General features: G+C 45.9%; 1 protein-coding gene across 3 annotated transcripts in view; it reads left to right on the forward strand.

The window, feature by feature from the left end:
- The first annotated feature begins 1,249 nt into the window (after positions 1 to 1,249).
- Positions 1,250 to 27,675, forward strand: part of LOC146839163 (uncharacterized) — a 102,801-nt gene continuing 76,375 nt past the window's right edge. The window contains exon 1 of one of the 3 annotated variants that reach the window (XM_085603156.1): positions 1,250 to 1,504. The gene's annotated coding sequence lies outside the window, so the exon portion shown is untranslated. The remainder of the gene's footprint in view (positions 1,505 to 27,675) is intronic. The other 2 variants (XM_085603157.1, XM_085603158.1) reach the window with 2 other exon arrangements.

Genomic DNA, 27,675 nt, shown 5'->3' on the forward strand with positions numbered 1-27,675 from the left:
TACCCCCTCTGTCCTCAGACCCCATCCACTGAGTGAGAGACCTCTGTGTGGGTGAAATACCCCCTCCATCCTCAGACCCCATCTACTGAGTGAGAGACCCCTGTGTGGGTGAAATACCCCCTCCGTCCTCAGACCCCATCCCCTGAGGGAGAGACCCCTGTGTGGGTGGAATACCCCCTCCGTCCTCAGACCCCCTCCACTGAGCGAGAGACCCCTGTGTGGATGAAGTACCCCCTCCATCCTCAGACCCCATCTGCTGAGTAAGAGATCCCTTTGTGGGTGAAATACCCCCTCCGTCCTCAGACCCCGTCCATTGAGTGAGAGACCCCTGTGTGGGTGAAATATCTCCTCCGTTCTCTGACCCCATCCACTGAGTGAGATACCCCTGTGGGGGTGAAATCCCCCCTCCATCTTCAGACCCCATCCACTGAGAGAGAGATCCCTGTGTGGGTGAAATACCCCCTCCGTCCTCAGACCCCATCCACTGAGTGAGAGACCCCTGTGTGGGTGAAATCCCCCCTCCATCTTCAGACCCCATCCACTGAGAGAGAGACCCCTGTGTGGGTGAAATACACCCTCCGTCCTCAGACCCCATCACTGAGAGAGAGACCCCTGTGTGGGTCACACCTGATGGTCTGTCTCATGAATTTACTGTGACTACAACCTGCTTCTTTCCTTGTTTTGAGAGTGAACCCCTGAAGGGGAGGTGCAGAAGAAAGCAGCACAGAGATGCAAACCCCGAAGTGGTGCAAAGCAACTGGAGAGAGTTGTTTGAGGACTCACAGCCCTGTCAAATATAAAGAATCACCCACAGGACCAGGAACATTAGAAACGCTGCTCAGTCTCATTGCAGCAGTTGTGTCTACATTTCACACATTTAATGAAATACAAGTCGTCATTTAAATTCACTCCTGAATATCATGTCTGTTTCTTTGCAGAAGTTTAAAAAATGAACACATTGCTGGTATTTCACTGAGGGAAGGGGGCAGAGGTAGCATGAGGGGCTGAATCTGAGGCTCCTCAAGAACACACCATGCAAGGGTGAGGCCTGTCATGGACTGTGTGTGTCTTAAAAACACGCATGTCTGGGTCTTTACAGGCACCAGTGCTTGTTTCACTGCTGGAGCCTGGAGGCGGCGGTTCCCTCACCGGCCGTTAGAGGGCGCTCCTCGCCTGCTGATGAAACCCTCTGAGCTGCACATTGGATGAAAGGAAGAAGGGTTTCCTCTTCCGGGTCAGCGGCGGCAGCGACAGCACCAGCAGCGGCGGTGACATCACTTCCGGCCTCCGCAAAGGAGGAAGGACCCCCTGTGTGTCAGTGCAGTTATCTTCATCTTCAGACCCCCTGGGACCCCAGATCTGCCCCTGCCCCCCTCAGACCCCAGATCTGCCCCTGCCCCCTCCCTCAGATCTTAAGCTGCCCCCGACCACCCCACCCCCCCTCACAGCCCCAGGAGGGGGAGGAGGACGGAGCCTGGACATGTCTGCACAGGTTTCTGCTCAGGTAGGAGATTGTCAGCACCTTCTGCTGTGTTTGTAGAAATAGACTGAATAATCCTGGAGGGAATCTCTGCAGGAGCCGGGCTGAGCTGGGCTCTTCTATCCGGGGGCCTGGGGGGCTTTTCTTCCACCCTGGGGGTGTTTGTGGGCATCATTAGAGTTAAAGTGGGGATCTGTGCACTGCATTCCATTTTACTGTACTGTGAGGGATCTGTGCACTGCATCTTTCTGCACTATGGGGGATCGGTGCACTGCACTGGATCTTACTGCACTGTGAGGGATCTGTGCACTGCACTGCATCTTACTGCACTGTGAGGGATCTGTGCACTGCATCTTACTGCACTATGGTGGATTTGTTCACTGCACTGTGAGGAATATGTGCATACTGCCCTGCATCTTACTGCACTGTGAGGAATCTGTGCACACTGCACTGCATCTTACTGCACTGTGATAAATCTGTGCACTGCGTCTTACTGCACTGTGAGAATTCTGTACACTGCACTGCGTCTTACTGCAATGTGATGAATCTGTACACACTGCACTTCATTTTACTACACTATGAGAATTGTGTGCACCTTACCGCATTATGCGGGGTCTGTGCGCACTGCATTTTACTGCACTGTGAGGAATCTGTGCAAGCTGCACTGCATCTTACTACACTTTGAGTAATCTGTGCACACTGCACTGCATCGTACTGCACTATGAGGGATCTGTGCACTGCACTGTAACTTACTGCACTATGAGGGATCTGTGCCCTGCATCTTACTGCACTGTGAGGAATCCATACATTACTCTGCATCTTACTGCACTTTTTACAGGTACAATAATTGAATACAGACATTAGCATCGGTAGCTGCGACCAGGACAGATGCAGCAGATTAGTCAATGGTTGAACACAGTTCAGGCAACAATTAAGATGGTGGTTTTACATCATGAGGGTAGTTGGTATCCTGGTGAAGAGAGTACTTAAGTCTAGCTGAGGGTGATTAACCCAGGTGTCTGTCAAATAGGAGGAGCTTGAGGTCCTTTTTAGGTCGAGGGACCGTCCGGTCTGCCGAAGGCAGAACCGGAAGTCCGTAGATCTTATGATGCTTAGAGTGGCTATTTAGCCCGCCTCTCTTTTTGGCTCTCCTCCATTGGCTGGCTTCCTAAACGGAGGCCAGCCATTGGAGGAGAGAGCCGTCCCTCCAAATAGGCTCCGTCTTTTTCAGATTCGGGGGCGTGTTCCGTGCTCTTCTTTCCACTTTTTAGCCACGCCCTTTTTAGGTCTCGGCTCAAAGACTGCGCTTGCGCAGTCTCGCTCCGAGATTTAATGTTTTGGAGAAGAGGGGCTTGAACCCGCCCCTCTTCTCTCCTCTTCTCCATTGGCTGGCCTCTTAAATGCTAGCCAGCCATTGGAGAAGAGTCTTTGTCTCGCAAAACAAGCCCCGTCCTTTTCGGATTCGGGGGCGTGTTTTTTCGCTACTTTTCGCTGGGCGTGTTTTTCTCTCCTCCAGACAATGGCAAGAGGAGAGAAAAGAAAAACACGCCCCCGAATCCGAAACCGCCGCTGCGTTTCTCCGAGGCATTTCTGCTTCGCCTCAGAGAAAGGCGGCGGTGTTCATGACTCTCGCTGCCCTATCCTCGCAACCTGGAGCTTGTGGTGAGGTGTGCTCTGATGTTTACGTTTCCAACTCAGGTCACAAACCATAACACGTTTAAATCCTGGTTTCTCCACTTGACACCAACCGTGTGATCTTGCGCAAACCACTTTAACTCCCAGTGCAAAGTTCCGAATTCCCCGGGAACAGTCTAAGCTCCAATATTAAGCCTTATCTTGGAAGACTGCATCCTCCTGCACTGGAGCCGCACTGTTGGGGTCCCCCGTACCCCAGGATATCCTCGGTGCTGGCAGAGCTGCAGAAAGGAGGTCCAAGGGTCCGACCCTGCCGCGCCGCGCCGCTCCTTATGCGCCCTTGGCTCCTCTGTGCACTGCACCCTCAGCTGCAGCGGGTGTAGAACGAAGAATCCGCTAAAGAGTGGGCGAGGTGCCCTGGCACCCCCAGGTCTGCACGGGTCCAGCTGGGAGTGCGAGGTGAGTGTGTGGGGTGCCACAGGTGCACTCTTCTTCCCCTGCAGTTAGCCTTGCGGAGCTCTCAGCTATGGCACAGTACCGGTGCTTGACACGGATCCTCCCCCCTACCTTTAAGTACAGTGCATCCGCCCTATCCAATTACAGCGCCATTTCCACCCCCCGCGGCCCCTCCCGGCCCCTTGTGCGCTCTATTGTTTGCTAACAAGCTTCTGATGCAATTTAAGAGCCGCCAGACTCTGCCAGGCCGGGAGGATGTGCCTTATTCATGAGGCGCTGCGGTGGCGAACCTTCAAGTCTTGGCACCTCCCACAGTGCCCTCGTGTGATGGGCAAGGCGCTATAGGTCACCCCTCTAAAGGCAGCTCAGTGTGTTGGGACCCTACTGCAAAGAGTACCGTTAAACCCAGGCTGTCATGATTGGGCAGATATAGGCCGCAGTCCTTACGAGGTCGATATATTTACAGCCATATGTGAAACTCAACCTGTTATCCTTCAGAGATCTATATAATCAGGGCCACTTGAATTATGCGATTCTGCAGCCGCAGTGTTTTCCACATAATTATAGATTTGCCCCATTTGCCACTTGATCCATCCACTGCTGTATCTGCAGATTTTAACCAAACAATGCGTCTAGCTGAATCACATCAAACGTTACTAAAAATGTGGCGACCCCTGTTTCCGCACAATAGAATGCCACCCGCAAAGGTTGACTGGTTATCCATCCTTCAGTTGTTTATGACCGTATTTGGTTGTTAAACTGGTACCAATGAGGTCAAATCTTTGGCCAGAAAGTGTTAGCAAGTATAAAAAACCACAAAATAATGAAGCAATACTATAAAAAAGTGCCTCATTATACTGCATAGTTGCCTTCTTTGCCTCCTAGTTTGGTCCTCCCTTTCTGCGTCATTCGAGTGGCCTAGGAGATAATAAATATCATAATTCAAATTAGGCATGTCATCTTTCCGAGGTCGATAAAAATAGTCCTGCAGGTGACACAGCGTTTAATACTTCTGAGGCTGCTAATGTGAAGGACATTCTACTCACTCTCTCCACTGTTCAACAGCAATCTAGATGATACCATGAAAGGGGCGGGGGAGGGGGGAAATAAAAGCTCTCTAATTGTATTATCTTAGCTTTTATTTGTCTCGAGGATTGTATTCACAATGTTAGCATACACTATACATTGGTTCTTTTCTCTCCGGCAGATCTAGCATCTTTGAGCTTACCCCTTTACTGCACCTCCTTTCAGCACTGAAGTTGGCAGACATAGTGATTGTGGTGCGGCTGTGGTGGGAAGGGAACGTTTGGGAGTACTGGTGAGGGGGGAGATTAAAGTTAACAACCTCTGACTGTTCGGGGCAACGCGTTCTGCTTACATGATGAGTGTGAGCTCAGATGCATGATGGGTCGTGTAGTTTCCTTGGTCCTTGCGAGGGTAGTTAATCCTGCCCAGATTGTATTTTTGTTACAGGTTCGGATTTATAATTCTCCTGTAAGAATGAGTTAAAAGTAGGGCTACAAGTCTTAGAAGGCACAGCGAAAAATATGAACTCGGCGAGCTGCTCACGCATGGATCAGGGCACACGAGAACTTAAACAAATTCGCCTTCAAAGTCTCCTAAGTAGTCGAGGTCAAAAGGCAGGTCAGTGGGTCCTATAATTCAAACAGAGGACGCAGACTTAGGGCTAGAGCAGCCGACTTTGGAGCTGACGCACAGGGTTCGAGTGTCGGCCTTGGTTGTGATATCTTAATCTTCTCGTGTTTATAAAAAATGAATGTGTCTTGTGTAAGGTAACTGGTGGTCATTCAAAGCGTTCCAATACCTTCGGGTAGAGGTTGCGCTATATCAACCTGCAAAAATATAAACAATGGATTTAGGAAGAGAAGGGGGCCGCAGAGGTGGGTGTTCATAGCTCTTTGACTTCACAGCCTGTAAGCGCTTTGTGAATATACACATCGTTAGTTTAAACAAGCGCGCGCCTCGCGCTACAAGTGGGAGGGGTGGGGGGGGAGTGCAAGAGCACACAAAGCGTTTCCCTTGCAGGAGCATTTGAGAGTGATTAAGCTATTGACATTGTAAATAACAATGCCGTTTCTTTAAATCTTTTAAAAACAACAACATAAACAAAAATAATGTCATGAGCAATGCCAATACCTTTAACTTTAACAATGCCGAGACCATTGCATTGTAAATGCTTGTTGAAGGCTGCTATGGAGGTTGTTAGGCAAAGGGAGGGAGGTAAGGAGCCCCAGATTCTTGTGGCAGAAGTGAGAAGTAGTGGCTCATGTACCATCCTCGGCTGAAGTTGGGGGGTTTCAAGGAGCAGGGATTGAGGTAGGACATTGTCAGCACCTTCTGCTGTGTTTGTAGAAATAGACTGAATAATCCTGGAGGAAATCTCTGCCAGGAGCCGGGCTGAGCTGGGCTCTTCTATCCTGAGATCTCTGGGAGGGTGGATCTCCTTCCTGTCCTGGGGGTGTTTATGGGCATCATTTGTGTTAAAGAGGTGATCTGTGAGTGCACTGCATCTTACTGCACTGTGCGGAATCTGTATACTGCACTGCACCTTACTGCACTGAGTAATCTGTGCACACTGCATCTTACTGCACTGTGAGGGATCTGTATACTGCACTGCACCTTACTGCACTGAGTAATCTGTGCACACTGCATCTTACTGCACTGTGAGGGATCTGTGCACACTGCACTGCACCTTACTGCACGGTGAGGAATCTGTACACAGTGCACTGCATCCTTACTGCACTATGAGGCATCTGTGCATGCTACACTGCATCTTACTGCACTGCGAGGAATCTGTACACAGTGCACTGCATCCTTACTGCACTGCGAGGGATCTGTACACAGTGCACTGCATCCTTACTGCACTGCGAGGGATCTGTGCACTGCGATGGAGGGCGGACGGAGACACCGACCGCCACACATCCGACGGGCTTAATGAGCCCATCGGTGCGTCAGAGGGACTGCAATCCCTACAAAAGTGGCGGTGCCTGCTCAGGCACCACCATAGGGATTGCAATGTACCTTTCCACCGGCCTTTTCATAGTGGTTATCCCGCCATGAAGAGGCTGGCGGAAAGTGAGATGGGGGTCCGTAGCAGGCCCCTCTTCACCCCCGGCTCTCTGATATGGGCCCTGGGAGACACCTATGGTGCCCCCCTACATATCCCTGCCCCACCTGGCAGGTACCTCACGGTGCCTGCCACATAGTGCAGGGATATTTGCAATGTGTTTATTTTGGACTGCGGCGTGTGCTGCAGCCCGCAGCACACGCCACTATACAAAATATATGGATTGCGACCGCCTTTAAGGTGGTCACATCCTAATCCCGATGGCGGGACCGCCGACAGCTAGTCTGGCGGTCCCGTTCCCGACATGATGGGGGTCAGACGCTCGTCCGACCGCCATCATAATCAGGCCCTATATTCTCAATGTCATTTAGAATTTAAAAGCACAAGTAAGTTAACACAGACATTCATAAATAACATAATAAGGAAAAAACGATGTATACATTTCTACCTGTTTCCTCTAGAAAATAGACAAAACACATCTAAAATGTATCCTTAATATCTATAAAAATATCAATAATAATTAACTAATAATAAAATAAATATATTTAATTACCTTCCCACCCATATATACACTTAAAAAATCTTAATAGCATAATTTACGTAATTATCAATTACACATTTAATATTAATAATTAACTATCAATATATTAATTGCATTTAATTAACTTCCCCCCCTTAACACCTACAAATGCAACCGCTCACTTAATATATAACTTAAATATTATCTTATTTACATTTTTCACACAATTAATATTCATTAACATAATTATTATACATTTATATGATTAATTATTGTTATTAAATTACTACACACTCTTTACCGCTACAAAAATCAACACACACACCAAACAAAATGTATTTCACAATTTACATAATTATCAATTAAGTTAATAATATTAATTAAACATTAATTATTAATTAATTATAATAATTTACTTCTCACCCTATACCCCTACAAAGCCCACAACCCGCATCTGGAACGTAACTAAAAAAAAATATACAATTAACATAAATAATTATCAATTAAGTAATTGATATTAATAAACACGAAATATTAATTGATTATAATTAATTTACTTTACACTCTATACCCCTACAAAACCTGCAACCCGCACCTGAAACTTATCTTTAAAAAAAAAAATACAATTAAGATAAATAATTATCAATTAACTAATTAGTATAATTACTAATTAATTATAATTAATTTACTTCCCACCCTGTACCCTTATAAACCCCACAGCCCACTACGGTACTAAAAATTACAAAAAATTATTAAAATGCATTTAAAACCGAATACAAATTTTTAAATTACATTAAAAAAATTAACAATAATTATATAAACAATTTATAACATATACTATTAAAATATATACTAAAATACGTAAAGATAGGTAAAAACTATATATTTTCAAACAATATTAATGATTTTGATATTATTAACATTTATAATACTTACTTAAAAATCGGTATTCTTTACAACGATATTCTTGCACACGATATTTCTGTATGATTAACTTTCAAACTCAGTTTTTCTGTCTGATGGTATTTTAATTGCGATATTTTGTCTGCATACCAGAGATTAGGTGTGGGAGATGTTTGGCTATTGGGGGAATTGTGGTGAGTCTGAATTCGATCTTGTGTGGAGAGAGTATTGTCGTGGAGGGATCGTGTGTTTACTAGGGAGGTGGGAGATTTGTGAGTTGTGGGTGTGGAGAACGATTTCACAGTGTCAGATAATTGACCGTGGAGGGAGATGATATTGTCTCTGCCGTGATTGGCATTGATATTGTGAGATGTGGTTTGATGGCTTGTGACCCCAAAGTGTCACGCCCACAGATGTACATGTTTCCAAAATTATTTCAGGTATCTCCTGTTCACGCCCTTGAACAGGTACTGCTGAGAGCCTCTGGTGCATGGCCAAAGCCGCTGCTTCTCGGCTCAGCATGATTGAGGAAACAGTTTTAAGATTTCCCATTCATCTCATTCCTAGATCTAGAGCTGGTGCAGCCTTGTACTCATTTCTGTTTGCCATAGTACAACGGGTAGTACCGCCAGTGAGGGTGTGCTATGCCTAGCAGTGTAGATACTTTTCCAGGTGTTGCACTCCTCTGAATGTGGCGCCCTTCCAAGGGGACGCAACACAGTCAAAATGCTAATAGCATTACAGCCTGTGGATTGATGGCTTGTATGGAACCCTGTGTCTCTGGTACAGGTCCTACTCGAAGCACTCTGCTTTGTTCTGTAGTACATACTGTCTGAGTCACCTATATAGGGTTTGGTGTGTGTACCCAGCCAGTACGGGTTCAGGGGGCCCCCGCGTTAGGGAACCCAGTCTGACATGCTGAGATGTGTGGGGTGAGTGATCAACAAACCAATTTTGGTGCTCTTGATAGGTCAAAGGGACCTCCAGGTCGATGGAGCCCCAATGAGCCTTTGGAGCCCAAAGGCGCCGATAGGGTCAAGCGTGCCCAAATATGAGGCACATGGCATCATAAAATTCTTTGAGCTGGGCAGGGTCACTCTGGCTCCTGGGAAGGCTGGGAAGTGCGTAGCCAACTTAAGCGCAGGTTCAGGAGAACGAGGCCTAGAGCGCAGAGACTCCTTCTCATCGGTTGACGGAGGGGGGAAATCAAAACACGCTTCAACTCCCTATGCTTTTTTGCTTCTTACCTGACTGACTCAAGGACTTTGAGTGGGAGGACGAAGACTTAGGACTCCCGGAGTGGCGCCTGGACCTTGTCTCTACTGGGACAGTTAATGAGACCTCCAAGGCGAATAAATTGGTCCTGAGCGCAGAACAAGTGTGAATTTGTCACCAGCATGGCGCGGTGGCAGGCGCCACACGGTTTAAATCCAAAAGTCTTCTTGTACAAGTTAGGAAAACTTACACACCAAAAAAGGTTTGACAAAACGCCAAAAAAAGCAAAAGGGGGTAGCTCTTTTCACGGATCTGCACTGGCTGGCGCTGAAAGAAAACAACTGACGTCAACGCGCCGAGCTGGTGCCTATATAGGTGACGGGGTTGTCACAACGGCAAAGACGACGCCAGTGATGTCACGCAGAGCCCACTGATGCCACCTATCAATGGGCAAGGGTATCGCAAAAAAATAATAATCTTCCGGATCCAGTCTGACGTCTGGGGAACTCAAATTCTGTGGCTAGATATCTCTATCAAAAATGTTTTTTGACTGCTCACATGCATGACACACGCAACTACTGGGCCTCCACCCTCCCTTACCCAATGTGCTGAGCCTTTTTTAGGCTATTTGGGGTAGTTTGTGCTTCTTTCTGTACCGAGTATATACCAATTCATATGGTTAATTATATGCAGAGTGCAAAGTGGATATCATGGAGACATGTGTATTTCTGAAATAGGCACAAGATATGGGGTTAAGGAGCTGCGGCTATTTGTGCATCTCTGGATTTGTGGGTACCCGCACTAGCATATGATTTGGAGAGGATTTTTCAAAATGTCTTCTTTCTTACACACTGGCTTACATTCGGAACGCACAAATGTAGCAACATCCAATTGGTAACAGCAAATGTTCTACTATTCTATCTTCCCACATGTCTTCGGATAAAATTGTTACCTTAATTGTGTGGGTCGGCCTAGTGCCCGCTACAGGAAACAGCCCAAAACGCAATATGTATACATCGAATTTTTCCACTCAAAACTGACTCTTTTGTACAAAGTGGGTAATGATGGATTTTGGTCCTGAGTTCAGCCGGCACTTAGGAAAACCTAATAAACTTGCACATCTTTGAGAACTAGATACCTAGGGGAATCCAGGATGGGGTGTCTTGCGTGGCTGTCACCAGGTGTTTTTTACCTGGAATCCCTTGCAAATCTCAAACTTTAACTTACAAAACACATTATCCTCACATTTCTGTGATGGAAAGTTCTGCAATCTGTGGTGAACCACAAACTTCCTTCTGCCCAACATTCCACCAAATTTCCAGATAGAAGTGGTACCTCATTTGTGTGGGTAGGCATAGTGCCTGCGACAGGAAACAGCCCAAAACCCAACATGGATACGTGACATTTTTTCACTCCAAATTAAATCTTTTTTTGTGAAGTAAGTAGCTATGGATTTTGGGCCCTTGTACAGCCGGTACATGGAGAATCCTAGCAAACTTGCACATTTTGGAAACTAGACACCTGTGGGAATACAGGGTGGGGTGACTTGGTCAATGGGAGTCCGCACACAAGAGCTGCCATTGGCCTTGGTCTCATCCGTTCCTGTCAGTGGCACTAGGCCTAGCCATGCAGGAGGCACACCGTTCTTATCAATCCAAGGGGCGTAATGCTTTGTGCTAGGAATTTTGTGGATTCCTGTGGATTCCGAAGTTTCCATCACAGAAATGTAGGTAAAATGCATGGTTTCATGCAACGTTTGAGGTTTGCAGGGCATTGTGTGTTGGAAAGCCTCATGAAATCCATGCAAGGCACACCACCCTGGAATGCCCTTGTTGTCTAGTATTCAAAAATGTCTGTGGTTCATTGGTTTGCATTGGTGGCGCCACAGCATGGCCCCAAAAACCACAGCTACCCCTATTGCTAATCTATCGACGTGGCGCTTTAGGGCTTTTTCAATCATGATCTCTTGGCCCACCCACACAAGTAGGGTACTGTTTTTATCGAGAGACATGCCGGAACTCAGGGTAGTAGGAAATTTGTGATTACCCGCAAATTCCAGAAGTTTTCCTTTAAAAAATGTGGGTTTTTAGTCAAAGTTTGAGGTTTGCTGGCCATTGTTTGGTAAGACAGTGTTGTGGGATCCACACAAAGCACACCACCCCGCACACCCGGGTGTCTACTTTTCAGAACTGTCTGGGTCTGGTAGGCTTTCCCAGGTGGCAGCCTACCCAAGCCCAAAAAATGCAGCCAGTCACAATTGCAAGTGCGACAAAATTGAGAGTTAGCCACACTCTCCTGGCCCATATGTAAAAACAACACCCAAAAGAATCAAATATCCCCTCGCTTGCCATTGAGATGGGATGTTTTAGTCCCCAGTGGAGCAGAAAGACTGTTTAGCTTTTAGGGGTGAGGGTGGTCCTGATGTTAGGATGGGTAAGGCCCACTCCATTATTTTATTAAAAATATATATTCCTGCCACACAGTGGGCTTTCTGCCCCCCCACCTGAGGAAAATTTGGGTCAAACCTCCTGTTGGTCCTTGAGGAGAGGGGGGAGGACAGAAAGACTCATTTATGCCATTTGGGGTGGGGTGGGGGTAATGCCAGGGTGGAAAACCTGCACCACTTTCATTTGCACTAATGGCAAAATTCCATGAGTCAGGTGGACTTTCTTCACCCCCCCCCCCCACCCCCTCAGTGGGCAGATGTGGGGCATTCTCCCCAATTCTGCCCTCAGAGGGGCAGAAAGGCACTATGGCCCCATCTGGGGGTATGGTTCGATGCCAGGGTAGGCTATACCCCCTTTTTTTTTGCTTTGACGCCATTTTGAATTCCCTGGTGTGCTATGGGATTTCTTCCCCCCACAGGGGCAATTTGAAGGCAAATACCCTGTCAGGCCTGGAGGGGGAGTGGGTTAGAAAAACTGCCTTGGCAGCACCCCCACCCTAAATGGGACAAACCAGTTTTTCTGCCCCCTCCCCTTTAGGGCTAGGCAGGGTTTTTCCCTTTATTTTTTCCCTGAGGGAAACAGAAAGGCCACTACACACCAGTGAATTCTAAATGGTGCCAAAACAAACAAAAGGAGGGAACAACCTACCCTGGTATTGAAGGGTATTGAGGGAGGGTGGTTGGTAGAAATTCCACCTGACACCAGGTGTTTTGCCTTTGGGGTAAAACTAAGTGGTGCGAGTGTTGCCATTGGTTTTGCCTTTGGGGTAAAAGAAAGTGGTGTGTGTTTTGCACTCTGGCATTGGCCACACCCCAAATGGAACAAACCAGAGTGCAACACCTGCACTACTTTCTTTTGGCTCAATCCCTGGTGTCAGGTGGATGTAGCATCTTCCCCAGCGCTGAAGCATGTAAATGAATTGTGCCACACGCAGCTTCAGCTCAGACTTCTTTAAGGTCCCACATTCACCCCGCACTGCACAATTGCATCATACATCCCATATGCACAACCTAACCTCCCAGCTTACCATGTAGTTCCTTCCCAGAGTCCCCCCAAAACCACAAAGGTCCTAGCGTGTACTGCATCAATAAGCTACATCTCCCCCTTTGTTAAATCAGAAGTGGCAGACAGCATTAAAATTCACATCGCCTTCATTGGTCAGCGAGGCGCTCGCATTGGTCTGCCATCTCTGGTAGTCCGAGGTGGTCGAGATACCCCCTGATCGTGCATCGGCGGCACAGGCTCAGGCATTTGAGTTGTACCTGCATGTGGAGTCGCCTCACACGTTGCTACATGATTTGGCGAATGTTGAGCTAGGTGTTCAAAGTGTGATGTGTCCTGTGTGATGAACTTTTTGGGACGATGTGCTGTCACCACGTATCCCTTACAACCCACTATACGCAAATGGTCAGCGGCAAAATGAGTGTCCCTTTACCATTTCTGTCACTGTTTGACCAGTACCCAGTCTCCTTTGTCAAAGTCTGTTTCCTGGGTGCGTTGTCGCTGACCTGCGTAAATTTCATTTTTCTCTTCTGAGTAGCTTCAGTGATGCCAACTTCGTCCGCATTCAGTTATTGATCCAATGTCCATTGAGGTAGTTTTGTTCAGATGGCTCTCACAAATAGCAAGGTGGCTGGACTCTCACCAGTCTAATTCATTCTAATTCTAATTCAAATTCGCTTTATTCGATTTTTGTTTTGAATTACAAAACCATAAAAGCATGATACACGGTATATATTACACAGTTTAAAACTTTCTATTTAAGTTCAATATTAGGAAGGTACTGAACATCACATAGTATTAATACTTCCTTAATTACATCTACCAGATAAAAGCATTTCTCCATATAAAACTCGGTTCTTAAAAGAAAAATGGGATGTATGACATTACAACGCGTGTCATTATAACGCGTGCAGTTACATCGCATGCCTTACAACACATGCGATGTTACAACGCTATGCCATTACAACGCAAGTCTTTACATCGACTTGCACTAGATGGCGTGCTAACATTAGAAAAGTGTAATTTACTATTCCAACTCCAGTCCACGTAATAGTAGGGAAGGTGTTGGGATAGTGACCTACACTATTTGTAATGTTAGCACGCCATCTAGCGCAAGACGATGTAAAGACTTGCGTTGTAATGGAATTGCGTTGTAACATCGCATGCGTTGTAACGCATGCGATGTAAAAGCTGCGCGTGGTAAAAACCGCGTTGTAATGGCTGTTCCCCAGAAAAATGAGTTATACAGATAAAACAGCATATTAAAATTCAGAGTCGTTTCCTAGATTTAATTAGTGCTTTTAAAAATAGTGCAATGTTTCTTGCATAGCATTCATTTTCCAGTAGTTGCAGTGCAAGATAGGCAGGGCAACATTGCCTCAAGCCCCAGATTTTTAAAATTGGAAGGATCCGCCTTTTTCTTTGTTCCCAATAATATTTACAAAATAAAACAGTATGAATTGGCGATTGGGCAGAGGAACCGTCACAGGGGCAGAGTCCTAAGTTTTTAGACCGATCATTTATTGTTGGAAACGATACTAATCGATAGAAGGAATCTAGTCTAAGACGTATAAGTACAAATCTATCATACCCAGTTCCACAGTGAGTCAGACACGGTTGCATTTCAGTTGAAAAGAGGATCTTCTGATTTAGTCGGACTGTTGGTTTATGAGCCTCGCTACCATAGCTGAGTTCTTCCAGGTGTGACATACATTGTTTTTTAAAATCTTTCCTGGAAATAGTACTCATTTTTGATGGGTTGTAAAAGAATTCAGGCTGTCCTAGGTCCATCATGAAGTCTTTAATTTACTTCAGCCATCTGAAAGCTAGGGCTTGGTCCAGTTTGAGAGAGACCCTTTGATTGAAAGTTGTTTTTGTTGAGGTCCAGATACGATGCCACAATAAAACTGGCTGGACCCTTATTTTGTCTGTAATGTATTGTAGCTGTGTGAAATAAAATTAAAACCCTAGTGGACAAGTGGACCCTTCTACCTCTGACTTTGATCGGTCGTGTAGCACTTTTAAAAATGTCAATTCTCCCACTTTTAATATTTTTGTTTGTTAACGTACCCTTAAAAATCAATGCTAAATATTTCAAGGAAATTGACTCTATGTTTAGGGAATTTGTTTGGAATAAAAAGGCGTCAAGGGTTAAACTGCCCATACTACAACTAGAGGCCTTGTTTATGGGACTAGGAGATACGGGACACGCAATTCGGTTGCTAACCTCCTTTTTCTGAGCGTACATTTTAGAGAAGTGATCTACCCATTGTCCTTCGTCAATAGCGATTTCTATTCTTGGGGTCGTCTCAGTTCTCAGAAAAGGAGAGTTGACCACATGCCACAATGCAGTACTGTCTCCATCTATACTTGCCTTGTGTAGATCGTTTTTATTTCCCTTTTCCTAGCTTGATTATATACATGCCTGCATTGTGTTATTTCCACTCTGTCCCGTTCCTTTTTATGTAGAGCGTGCTTTAGGGTAGTGTATGCTTTTGTACAATTATTATCGAGCCACCCACCTTTCTTTTCCTTCCCATTTTTCGCTTCCCTTTTCAATGTGTTCCTAATAGTCTCCGTTATGCATATATAGGACCCTAACATGTCTTCGTATGGAGTAGTCTCATCAAGGCATTTCAACATTTCCTCTATCCTGCTTTCTACCACTGCTTTCGTGATTACAGACGGTTCTACCTGGGTCCACTTTAGTGAGCAGCCATTTGTTTTGTTTATTACTAAACCCTTTAATGGTTGAATCCTTTCAGAGTGTGATGTTCATATTTTTGCAGGAACAGATATCTCCAAACTTAGGGGAAAGTGATCACTTAGCGCATGTTTATGGGTTTTAAAGTTTAGAACCCTAGAGGCAGACCTATTTGGGATTATTATGAAATCTATGATTGTACTTGACCCTCTTCCATGAAACGTCTGCAAGAACGGGGTAGATGGTGAGCTCACTACATTAGCAAAACCCATATCCAGAAAAAAAAGGATCTCATTTAAAGTCTAACCCTGTGGGCTTTGTAAAAATTGAGGAAGGTTACATTCTTTTTCGTCTACTAAACCACATAAGACATTATCACTATGTGGACACAAAGCAGTATTAAAATCACCCCACCAACCTTATAATGCATTTTCCCTGCTATCATTCTGAATGTTCAGCATTGCGTTTCTGAGTTGTTTTAAAATATCTATTACACATTCCCTATGAGCATTGTTATCCTCCCGCAGGGTCGGCTGGCAGGGACCTGGGCAAAAATGTCAGCAAAGTTCAAACAAAACAAGGGCTCCCGCTCCACCAGTTCACCCGCGTCTCTTCAGGTGCTCCTGCGCTCGTGACTCCTCCTGCAGGGCCGGCTGGCAGGGACCTGAGCCACAGGGCAAACTCGCTCCAGCTGGAAAAACGGAACCCCGGGCGGATAGACTCATCCTCTGACGGGCTGGCTGTGCTCTCTGTCAGAGGTCCTGTAATAACAGAGGGTGCCTCTCACCAGTCGTGGAATGAGGAGTTGATCGAAGTCCCGGAGGTCCTGCCAGCTTGGTTCGGATTGATTCTTTCAATTGACGTTTATTGAACCACACTCTTCAGGTTGCCCCTAAATCGTTCAACAACACCATTGGCTTCGGGCCATAGGGATGTACTCTTTTGGTGTTTGACGTTGAGTTGACTAAGACATTCTTTGTACTCTTTGCTATTGAAAGGTGGGCCATTCTCAGATTTGAGGATTTTGTGGATACCCCATGCCGCAAAGATGTAATCAAGCCGCTCTATGACCATGTCATGGGTTTTTAGGGATAGGTCTTCCACCAGAGTAAAATGCGCGTATTCGTGAATGACTGCCATGCGATGGTGTCCATTTCCAAAAGACCCAAAAAAGTCAACTGCAACTCTCTCCCAGGCACGTGCAGAAAGGTCAGGCATTATCACTGGGTGCTGTGTCACCTTAGGTGACAAGCAGTTGCAAATGTGACATGCTTACAGTTCTTTCTCGTTCGTCTAATTGAAAAAACCACACTCAATCTCTTATGGCTCTTTTGGTGGCTACAATACCTCAATGTCCTTCCTGGGCCAGCTCGATGACCTGCTGTCTTAGGCTCTCAGGTAACATGATTCTCAAGCCTCTCAGTATTTCGCCTTCTTGGGTGACTGCTAACTTATCCTGTAAATTTTTGAACTTTTCGAATTCAATAATTGACAAGAGGTCGGGTACTTTTTCTCCAGGATTGCGTTGTAATGAGGTATTTGATGATAAGCATGTCTTTGCCCATGTTGGTGGAAGCAATTACTTGTTCCATAGACAGAGCCGCTGTAGTGCTGGGCCTCAAAAAGAATTATAATTATCGCGCCACTTGTGAAAAATAATCTGCTGGGTTTTGATCCTTCCCTGGTTTGTGTATAATCTCATAGTCCTACCCTTATAGTCTTAACCCCCACCTCTTGATGCAAGGGGGCATCTTGGCCTTCAGATTTCCAAAAATAGTGAACAACGTCTGGTGTTCCGTGATGCCAGTAAATCGTTTTCCATAGAGAAATACATGAAAATGCTTGCCGGCCCACACTACAGCCAGGCTCTCCTTCTCTGGCTGAGAGTAAACATGTTCTGTAACAGATAGGCCTTGACTGGCATAGGCCACAATGTGTCTCTGAGCATCCAGGTGGCTGTTTTGTTGAGCAAGGGTTTCCCCCAGCCCCACCGGCCCCACATCTACTGTGATTTTGGTGTGTAATATGGGGCCAAAGTAGGCCATTTTGGTTGCATTCTCAATTGCATGCTTTATTTCTTTGAAACATTAGTCGCATTCCAGAGACCGGTGGAACGGTACATTTCGCGTTGTCAAGTCTCTCAATGGGGCACTCACTGTAGCATGCCTAAGAAGGATTGCAGTATTGTTACATCTTTGAGCGGGAGGACAAATGGATGACAGTGTTTGCACCTTATTTGGATCTGGAGTCATTCTCCCACCAGATAATATTTGCCCAAAAAACGTATGTTTGGTTTTGTTAAACTCACACTTTGCTGCATTCAGATTGAGACCTTCACCAGCAAGAAACTGGCACACTTGGATAAGGTCCATGTCATGTCCTTTTTCTGTTCTCTCAAAAAAACAGTATGTCATCAATGTAATTTAAAGCATGTGTAACAGGTTGCATTACTCAGCGAATAACATCTTGAAATATCTTAGCAGCCGAAGACTCTCCAAAGTTCCGTCTCTTGTATCTGAACAAACCAACATGAGTCGAAAAAGTAGTCATGTGCCTACAGTTCTCTTCTAGCTCAAGTTGACGGTATCCTTTATTCAGGTCGAGACTGGGAAAAGACTTTGGCTCAGTTCAGTTGCATGATCATGTCCGCTATCTGAGGACTAGGGTGTCTCCCCATCTCAATTGCTTTGTTTGTCTGGCGCATATCAACGCAAATGCGCGCCGTACATTCCCTGTCCTTTTTTGGTACAACTAATATACACAAAACCCATGGCGTAGGCCTGTGGAATTGTTCAATGATGTCACGCTTTAACAGTGTTTGTAGCTCTTTCTCTTTGGCTAAATGAAAAGTGACTCTGCGGTGTCGCTGGTCAACAGGGCGAATGTCCTTGTTAATATAAAGTTGTACTTTCATTTTCTCAAGTCCTCCCAGCCCATGAAACAATGATGGGAATTGTGAGAAGTTGGCCTGGTTTATGCTGTCCACTAACTAAAGAGGGAACCCTGGACCAGTCCAAATGACCCTTATGGTGATTAGGTTAAAGATAACCTTTATGAAAGCTATCCTATGGGTAGCTATGGAGATCAGCCTTCAGGCTAAGTCTTGAAGGAATGTAAAGTCAGATCAGAACCTCCTGAGTAATCAAATGAAAGGAGAACCACACAAGTGTTATATAAAATATATGTATTTATTACTAAACACGCTTTACTAACCTCTTTATGAGATTAGAGCACAAGGCACACAGTACTTAATCAATAGAACAACAGTAAATAGCACAATACACAGCGAGCTCCGGGGGGAGACCGAACCATATACTAAAAAAATGGTATAATAACAACGACTTCACTAGACACAGAGCTTAGAGCACGTAGAATTGCTGGGACCCCAAGGAACCACCCAAAGGAGTGACACAGGGAACCCACAGAGGACAGGTGCAGTGTGGGAACACAGACGCAAGCTCCGTACAACTCTATGGGAAAGTCGCGGTTGGAAAATTACAGTTTAAGGACACTTAAGAGAGGACTTTAAGCAAACCCTTTGGAATATAGAAGGTTCTAAGGCCAGCACCCTTGTGAGTACCGAGGTACCCGTGTTACCTATCCCAGAGGAGCCGGGTGCATAGGGGTCAAGTGGTGTCGGAAACCCTCGTCGTTTTCAATGATGTGATGCGAAGAAGTGCTGCTGCCGGGAAGATAAAAAGTGTCCAGTGGAATCCAAGCCTGGATCTAAGGTGAGAAGAACCTGAAAGCAGAGGGGACAGAGTCTGGATCACTTCAGGGTGACCAGGGGCTCTGTAGACAAATGTCCACCGATGTCGGGTGCTTCAGGTGAGAACATAGGATGCTTGGCTCTGCAGCCACGGGGACCAGGAGACGTCGACGAGGACCACAGTCCGGAGGTGAGCTGTCCCACGAAGGATGTGGAGTGCTGGGGGGTCAGTGTCCGGATTGAACACCAACAAGCCTTGGCAAAGGCACCCCACAATGGCAGAGGAAACAAGTTACGGTGAGGACCAGCAAGCTATGGGGAGGCATGGCACGTCTGGAGCAACCAGGGAAGCCCAAGAAAATTCAAAGTGACCTCCGCTAGGACCAACAGGCCAACGGACTAGGGATCGCGAAGGGACCTTGAGCTGAATCACGAAGTACCAGCCCACGGAGCACTCCTGGAGTGGAGGCCGGAGATCTTCGGTGGAAATACTGCTCGAGTCAGAACTACACATAGCCCAATCCACAGTCTCAGGGATTGCCAAAAAGCATATGCAGCTGCAAAATTACACGGTGCACAGGGGTTCGGGTTGCACGGTCCCCATGAGGGATACTGGTCTCAGGATTGCTGAGGGAGCATATCGACCTCAGAAACGCTCGGGAACCCACCTCCTGTGTTGCAGAAATCTTCGGAGTCCTCAGGAGCTCGGAAGATGCAAACCAGTCAGATGCGTTAAGGTGCCTGCTGCTGCAGGGGAGTAACTCCTTTACTCCAAGGGAGATCCTTCTGTCGTCCAGCGAAGTGTAGATTGTCGAAGTATGTGGTTTCTGCTTGCAGAGTTTAGTCCAGGTAAAATCCAAAGTCCTGTAGTCAGGTTTCCTACTTTATACCCAAGGAAGGGGGTTGGACTAACTCTGGGGATCCACCTAGGGGAGGGTCGGGACAGAGGGGTGGCTACACCCATGTCCTTTGTCCTGTTTTGCGCCAGAGCAGGAGCAAATGGCTCCTGCAACTGGTTTGAGCTGGACTTTGCATAGGGACACCAAATGTGCCCCCAGTGCAGACTTTCTGGCACTCCCAGAGTGCACCCACCCAGCCCCAATACACAAAAGTCTGTCTGGGAGGTGTTCACACCTCCCTGTGACTGGAAACCTTTTTTCAGGCCTTCCTTTGCTCGAGCTTGGCTCAGCAGCAGGAGGGCAGACTCGTGTCTGTGGCTGGCAGCATCCATTTTGTGATGCCCAGGTCAAGAAAGCTGGTACCGGGTGTACCGGTGTTTCACATAAGTCCCTCTAGAAGGGTGGAATCATACCTCTCCCGCCAGTTACTGGCAGGGAGGTATGATTTCAAGGTGTTTGACATTAAACATGACATGTTTCTTAGCATTTACCGCAAGTGTTAGATTTTGGGGTCTCTAGTTGGCAATGGTTTGCACTTTTGTCCAAATAGGGACCCTTGCATCTGGTCAGAGTAAGGGGCTACACTCCTAAAATAACCCCTGCTCACCCCCTTGGTAGCTTGGCACGAGCAGGCAGGCTTATCTCAGAGGCAGTGTGTAAAGCATTTGTGAACACATACAGTAATACAGTGAAAACACTACAAATGGACACCACACAGGTTTAGAAAAATAAGTAATCTTTGCTAGACTTAACACAAGACCAAACGACAAAAATCCACAATACTGTAATCAAAATAGGCTTCAAAATGGTAGGAAATAGCTCAGTTCACTTTAGATTGTAAATGCGACACTTTACTCTCAAAGTACCTTGGATGCGTAACACAGAACAAGCAAAAGGGTCGCAGGGAAGGTGATGCCTCTGTTTCTTACACTCAGGGGAGTGGATGCGTCGGTTCCTTACTGCTGCGCAGGGGAGTTGATGCTCGCTTCCTTACTGTGTGGGGAGGTGATGTGTCGGTTTCTTACTGCGATCCGCTGTGATGATGCTCCAATGCGATGCGACAAAATGGCGTCTTGATTACGGTGCAACAACATAGATGCAATGCGTGCACTCCCGATGGCCGTGCTGCGACTTGTTGATCTTCTGAGCCGCGACAGGCCCTGTGACACGCTTCTCCGGTGATACGATGGTGACCTCTGCAGCGGCGGTACGTTTCTCCGGTGATGCAACGCGCTTGGACGATGCGATGGTGACAGTGGCGGCATGCTTATTCGGCGATGCGACGACAACTGCTGCGGCTGCGACACGCTTCTCGTCATTGAGTCACACTTCCAGCTGCCAGCGACACACAGTCTCTTAGAAGGCCCAGCACAACAGCAGGCAATTCAATTCCCAGCAAGGGAATTCAAGGGGGAGCTGGGGGTGAAGTCTTGTATCCCTGAGACTTGTGGAAATATGGATTTTCATGATCAGTTATGTCCCCTATCTTGGACCCCAACGGTTCTATATGCATGTTACAAGCACATGTATGTTCCCTCCAGTTCCAGTTCTGATGACGCAAATACATGTGCGTCCACCGTCAACATGTCCTCTGTCAGATCCGCCATGAACGGGCTGGATATTCGATTCCTAAGTATGAAAGGCCACTGACTTTATATGGCTCAGTTACTCCATTTTTACAGTTCAGGCGAGTAGGCCCGATTCTGCCATCAAGCTTTCCTCTGCTCTCTGCCTCTGACAGCTTCAGCTTGAGCTCGCATCTGTATCCATGAACTTTGTCCTACTCCCTGTGCAGCTAACGGTGCCTGCCTCGGCCAGTTTTGCCTGCCTGCCAAGAAACTGTATTTCACCTTCGAATTATCTACTTTGCTCCTCAGCCGATGCATTCCTGTCTAGTAGTTTAGGTAAACATTTCCTTTAGCTACCGAGCAAAGGGCCCGGCCTCTCTGTCCTCATGCAAGTAATTCATAGCCCTGTTACCATGGAAAGTTTTCTGCCTCTTGCATCTCATATAGACACTTAGACGCTTGTGCACGCACACACAGTCAGTATAGAATAGATTCTGTCCGAGAGTCCTTCCTTGTGGATAACATAGTTCTTTAAACATAGGATGTTAGATATGATTTGGGATTAGGTTGACTTGACCCCCCAGACTTCTTGTCTCCACACGTAGAGCTAAATGTCAAGTCCCCTTCACCCCCTAGTTGTACGTCAATCACACGTCATGCTGCTGCGCGCGCATCTATGCCAAATATTATCTTATAGATCCACCTATATATGATATCCTAACCAATCATGTTTCTTTTTATTCCTTATTACGCCCATTTTCGGTTACGCATATGCATTGTCATGTTTCTTATCAATTGTTACGCCTTCTACATTTGTTTCATTGTAATGTACTTTCTATAAAAATAGTTGTCTGTCAATAAAATATCGTACTTCACTTCCTGAACCCCCGTGGTGACGGAACATGAAGGCCGCGACTCGAGTCGGCCATTTTGAAATAAAGCCCATTCAGAAACCTCTTATACCACGGATTCTGCCTCTTATTTTCCTGAGCTATTTTATTTAGATTCCGAATTAAATTCAGTCCCGGTAATGAAAATATTTACCACATGATTGGCGCCCGAACAGGGACACTTTCTCATCTCACGCGCCGGCGGTGCGTTGCAGGCCCGGTCTCCTGCCACAGCTGGACGGACCATAACGCGTACCAGCAGGATTTCCTGTAGCTCCCTCCGGTCAAGCGGGGGCGACTGAGGCTGCGATCAACCCAGACGAGGCGGTGAGAAGTGCGAAGTATCCCGACCAGAGCCTAGCTGAGAAAGCAAGATCCGAGGTATACAGAGGCCCACCAGGTTTTCGAAGTCCCGATGTCCAGAGGGTCCGATGTCCGCAGTTGTCGAGTCCAGTCCAGTCCATTTCCGAGGCCTTCCGTTTCGAGCTACCCGGTGAGTACCATTGCTGGGGAGGCGTTCTGACGTGCACATAGGTTGTGCCGGTCAAGACGGATTTGGGTACACAAATCCGGTCTGCACTGTTATAGCAGTGTATCTGTACTGTTTAGCAGTATATCAAGTATTCCGAAGTATCCAGTTATGGTCAAGAATTATGCTTGGTGATTTAGTTATGCAGACGATCATCATTGTTGGTCATTTTAAGACACAAAATGTTTAATGTTTAATGTCTAATGTGTTAAAAACGTCCTGCATATTGTGGTATGAATGACTGTTCGTTGTTGTGCTTTTCGTACTAAGTGTGTTCAAGATTAAGTATCAGATCAGTTGTCAATATGCCGCTCTTTTCGAAACTAAGACAGATCACTACTAGAAAAGGGGTACTTGAAGAAGCAGTCCCTATTCCTCCTAGGGACACTCCAGGGCACTTCATGTATCACAAACATGGCTTAGATGCCATACTATTCCTTGATTTATGGGTGGACTACACCAAAGAGTTACCAGAAAGTCAGAGATGGCCCGTAGCTGGGACCTGGGATGCAGAATGCATTATGAAAGTAGAAGAAGAGTTGTGGAAGAGGAAAGCCAGACAGTCACAGAAAGACGCTGTTGAATTATGGCGTAAAGAATCGCATAGACGTACCGAGAAAGCATTAAGACAGGAAGAGAGAAGTAAAGAAAGTGCAAATAAAGTCCGAGAAAATCTGTTGATTGAAGAGGGGATACGAGTAGAAGCAGAACAAACTGATAGACAAAGAAATGCCCTTATGAAAGGAATGTATCCCCTCCTGGCCGAAGGATTGCCTAAAGCTACTACGGCCATACCAAAAGACTTGCCACCTCCATTGTTTCCAATAAAAGTACATCCTAAAGGGCATCCCAGAACCGCAGAAGATGTTTTTCTTTCCTCATATTTAGATGACGCAGCTCCCGAGTATGCTAACCCTGCACCACATAGACCGTCTGCTGGGGGGGTTCAACATCAAGATCAGGTGTCTGCATCTGTACAACAGCAAGCCCCGACACAAGCTTCGGCAAGCACATCTGTTTCCGCATCTGTCCCCGCAACCGATTCTACAGTTGTGTCCACACCTGTAGTTGCTGTAGCACGTTCAACGAATCCTTTCACGTCCAGTACCCCAGAGGGGGCCACTGGAGGTGCTACTAGCATTTATTCTACGCCACCCCGAATGAGTAAACTTACTTTTCAAGAACCAGTGCATGCACGTACGCCCAAACTTGTAAACCCCCGTATGCTTATTGTAGATATGACCCGGTGCCCGGCAAGGAGGACGAAATGGTCCTAGCATCGTTACGTGTTAGACGAGCTGCATCGTTTTTAGGGAAACTACCAGGAATGACTATGCATCTAGATAGCATATATCATTTTGTCCAAACAGGGAAAGACCCTGAATGCATTAACAGAGCTATGGAATATCAGAAAGTGGAAATACAAGGGGAATTGTTACGTTTTCTTGTAAATTGTGTGATCAGAAATCAAGACCGACCGGGGGTGGACCCGGGAATAATGCAAACTCTTACGAAATGGAGTCAGAATATATCAGACGGGAGACATGATAAACAAGGAAGTATAGTAGCCATGTGCCGAAAAATTAGGAAAGAAATAGAACGTATACATGAAGAGAGATTGGAGACAGACGAGTTCGAGCAAGACGAAGCGTCCGAATCAGGGGATTCCGTAAGACAGTCAGACACCATAGCCTATGTAGGTAGAGGAAGGTCCTGTAATAATACTAGATGTTTTACTGATCCAATACATTCGACATGTCCAGATAATAACAGAACTTATCCGACGCCTATAATAAATCTGAAGTCTCCCGAACATTCGTTTCAAGCCGCTGACAAAATACTCCGAGAACGAAGGGGTTACCACCTCCTCGATTCTATGGATGAGCAAGAATTAGCTAGGTCAGCCGTTCACTGGATTGACAGTCCTGGAAAATACGGTGATGAGACAGTAGCACACACGTTTTTAAACCTCAGCCCAGATGAACAGCGTTTAGCTGGAATCTATATGATTCAGCAACTTCTTATATTATATAAGAATCAACATTCCGATCCTGGTCCCTTACCTGATATATTAACTGAACTACTCACGAATAGATGGAGAGGTTCTGGTAATAAGTTAATTAAAGAAATACTAGTATCAAGAAAGCAGTACATTCTTTTTGTAAGCCCAGATCCTTTCTCACTGCCCAACAAGGAAAGAACGCCGTATTACATGGATAGACAGAATCCTTTACGAGAAGTGCACCCAATAAAAGGCGAGGACAATCATTTTCATCGTGTATTCGTATATACACCCATATCTAAACTGGAGTTGTTAGAAATGAAGAAAGTGGTACCGAGTCATGACAAGGACCCAGCGGGTTTTCACCGAGAAATTAAAGACATGTTACTGATGGGAGAGTATACCTATCCTGACATCATGACGATATTAAAGGTGCTAATGCCTGCTGGCATTTATGAAAAACTTAAGGAAAAAGAGTGGGAAGTGGGAGACCAAAAGATAGACTGGACAGCATTAGAAACCGAAGAAAGAGGCCGAGCTGCAGGTTCAGGGCTCGGGGATAAAGTTAAAGCATTGCCAGGTTTACTAGTACAGGTACTGCCACGTTTATTAACTACGAAAAAGGAAGATTGGGGTGCAATCTCAGCCTGTAAACAGAAACAAGATGAAGACACTAGTGATTTCTATGCCCGATTTGAAAAATGTTTTAATATAAATAGTGGTATAAAAGCAAATAGTGAGTCATATCCACATTTATTTGTGACAAAATTAGTGGAAAATTCCTTGCCTCAAGTGAAGAATAGAGTGTTGAAGTTCGAGAGTACATGGCAGGGTAACACCCCGTCACAAATGTTGCAAATGTTACAGTATCATCACAATAGAATTAGAGATGAACAAGAACACGAACAAAGACGTATGAAGGACACTAAAATGAAAATGCTAGTTTCCCAGACAGTTCCAGCGGATGGTCACAAAAAGGGTGTGACACATGCCGGAGACTCAGCAGTTCCTGTAAAAGGAACATGCAATTACTGTAAACAACTAGGTCATTATGTACACGATTGTCCAGTTCTAAAACGTAATATAGCTGTAGGTATTGCAAAGGAAAGACCCCGACCACTAAGACAGGATCAGAATGAACAAGGAGCTCCGCAGCATGCACAGGCCATGCCAGCCGCACAACAGCCCATACAGTTTGTGCCAGCTGCACCACCGTTGCCTGTTGCTGCCACACAAACAACAACACGACAAATGTATCAGACCGCACAGTATGAATACCCTGAGTATCAACGTTACGCATGAACAAGCCTAGAGAGGGAAGTTGACTTACCCCTTATTGAAATCCCGGCAGATCAAGAAGGACCTTATGTGCATAGTGAATTATTAGGTCAAGACAGAAAATTTTTACTTGATACAGGGGCAAGTCGAACAACAATAAAACGTAGTGAAGTTCCAGGGGCACCCCTCTCAGGCTCTCAAAATGTTTCCCTTGGTTTTTCAGGAAAACCTATTGTTAATGAAGTATCACAGCCACTTCCACTTACGATTGGTCCCTTGACACGAACTACAGATTTATTGCTTACCAAATCATGCCCAGAAAACTTGTTAGGTATAAAGACATTGAAAGCTCTAGGGGCTATTATATGTTGTTCTCCGGAAGGAGTAAGATTGTTTTTACGTGATTTTAAAGGTCACTATGTGTCCAGAGACATGGATCCCCGACTGCAGACTTTACCCGCACATCTATGGGCACAAGGCCCTACTGATGTTGGTTGCATGAACATTACACCATACCGAGTCACATTAAAGGCAGGAGTGGTACTACCACGAATGCGACAATACAAGTTACCACCAGATGCTGTAGTGGCTTTACTGAAAATCATTGACGAGCTTATTGCCCAAGGAGTGGTTGTGGAAACCGACTCCAATGTATGTAATTCCCCGATAATTCCGATTCTTAAACGAACTGATCCAATGGCCCCGCCAGTGTATCGACTGGTTATTGATCTGCGCGAACTAAACAAGTGCATTGTGCCACAATTTCCTGTGGTCCCCGATATCTCATCATTGTTGACAGCCATTGATTCACAAGCAACGTTCTTTACAGTAATTGATCTCAAGAATGCCTTTTTCAGCGTCCCAATAGATCCGGAGAGCCAATATCTGTTCGGATTTAGTTTAAATGGACGAAGTTTTAAATTCACACGCGCACCTCAAGGATTTACAGAAAGCCCCAGCATTTATAGCCAAGCACTGAAACGAGAACTTGACAGTATACACATGCCAGTTTGCACTGCACTGCTTCAATACGTCGATGATCTGCTGATCACCGCCCGAAGCGAACCCGAATGTGAAAAAGCATCTCTGACAGTTTTACAATTTCTAGCCGACAAGGGGCACAAGGTGTCTCCTTCTAAGCTGCAATTCTGTGTCCAGCGAGTTGTTTATCTTGGTCACTCGCTGTCCAAGGAGGGAAGACAGCTTACACCCGACCGCATTCAGTTAATTGCTAATATGCCAATACCCAAGACACAAAAGGAGGTGCGGGCTTTTATAGGCCTCACTTCATACTGTAGGCAGTGGATCCCTCAATATGCATTTCTAGCAAAACCACTCATTCAGTTGACA

This window comes from Triturus cristatus, chromosome 4_2, assembly GCF_964204655.1.
Source record: "Triturus cristatus chromosome 4_2, aTriCri1.1, whole genome shotgun sequence".
Lineage (NCBI taxonomy): Eukaryota > Metazoa > Chordata > Amphibia > Caudata > Salamandridae > Triturus > Triturus cristatus.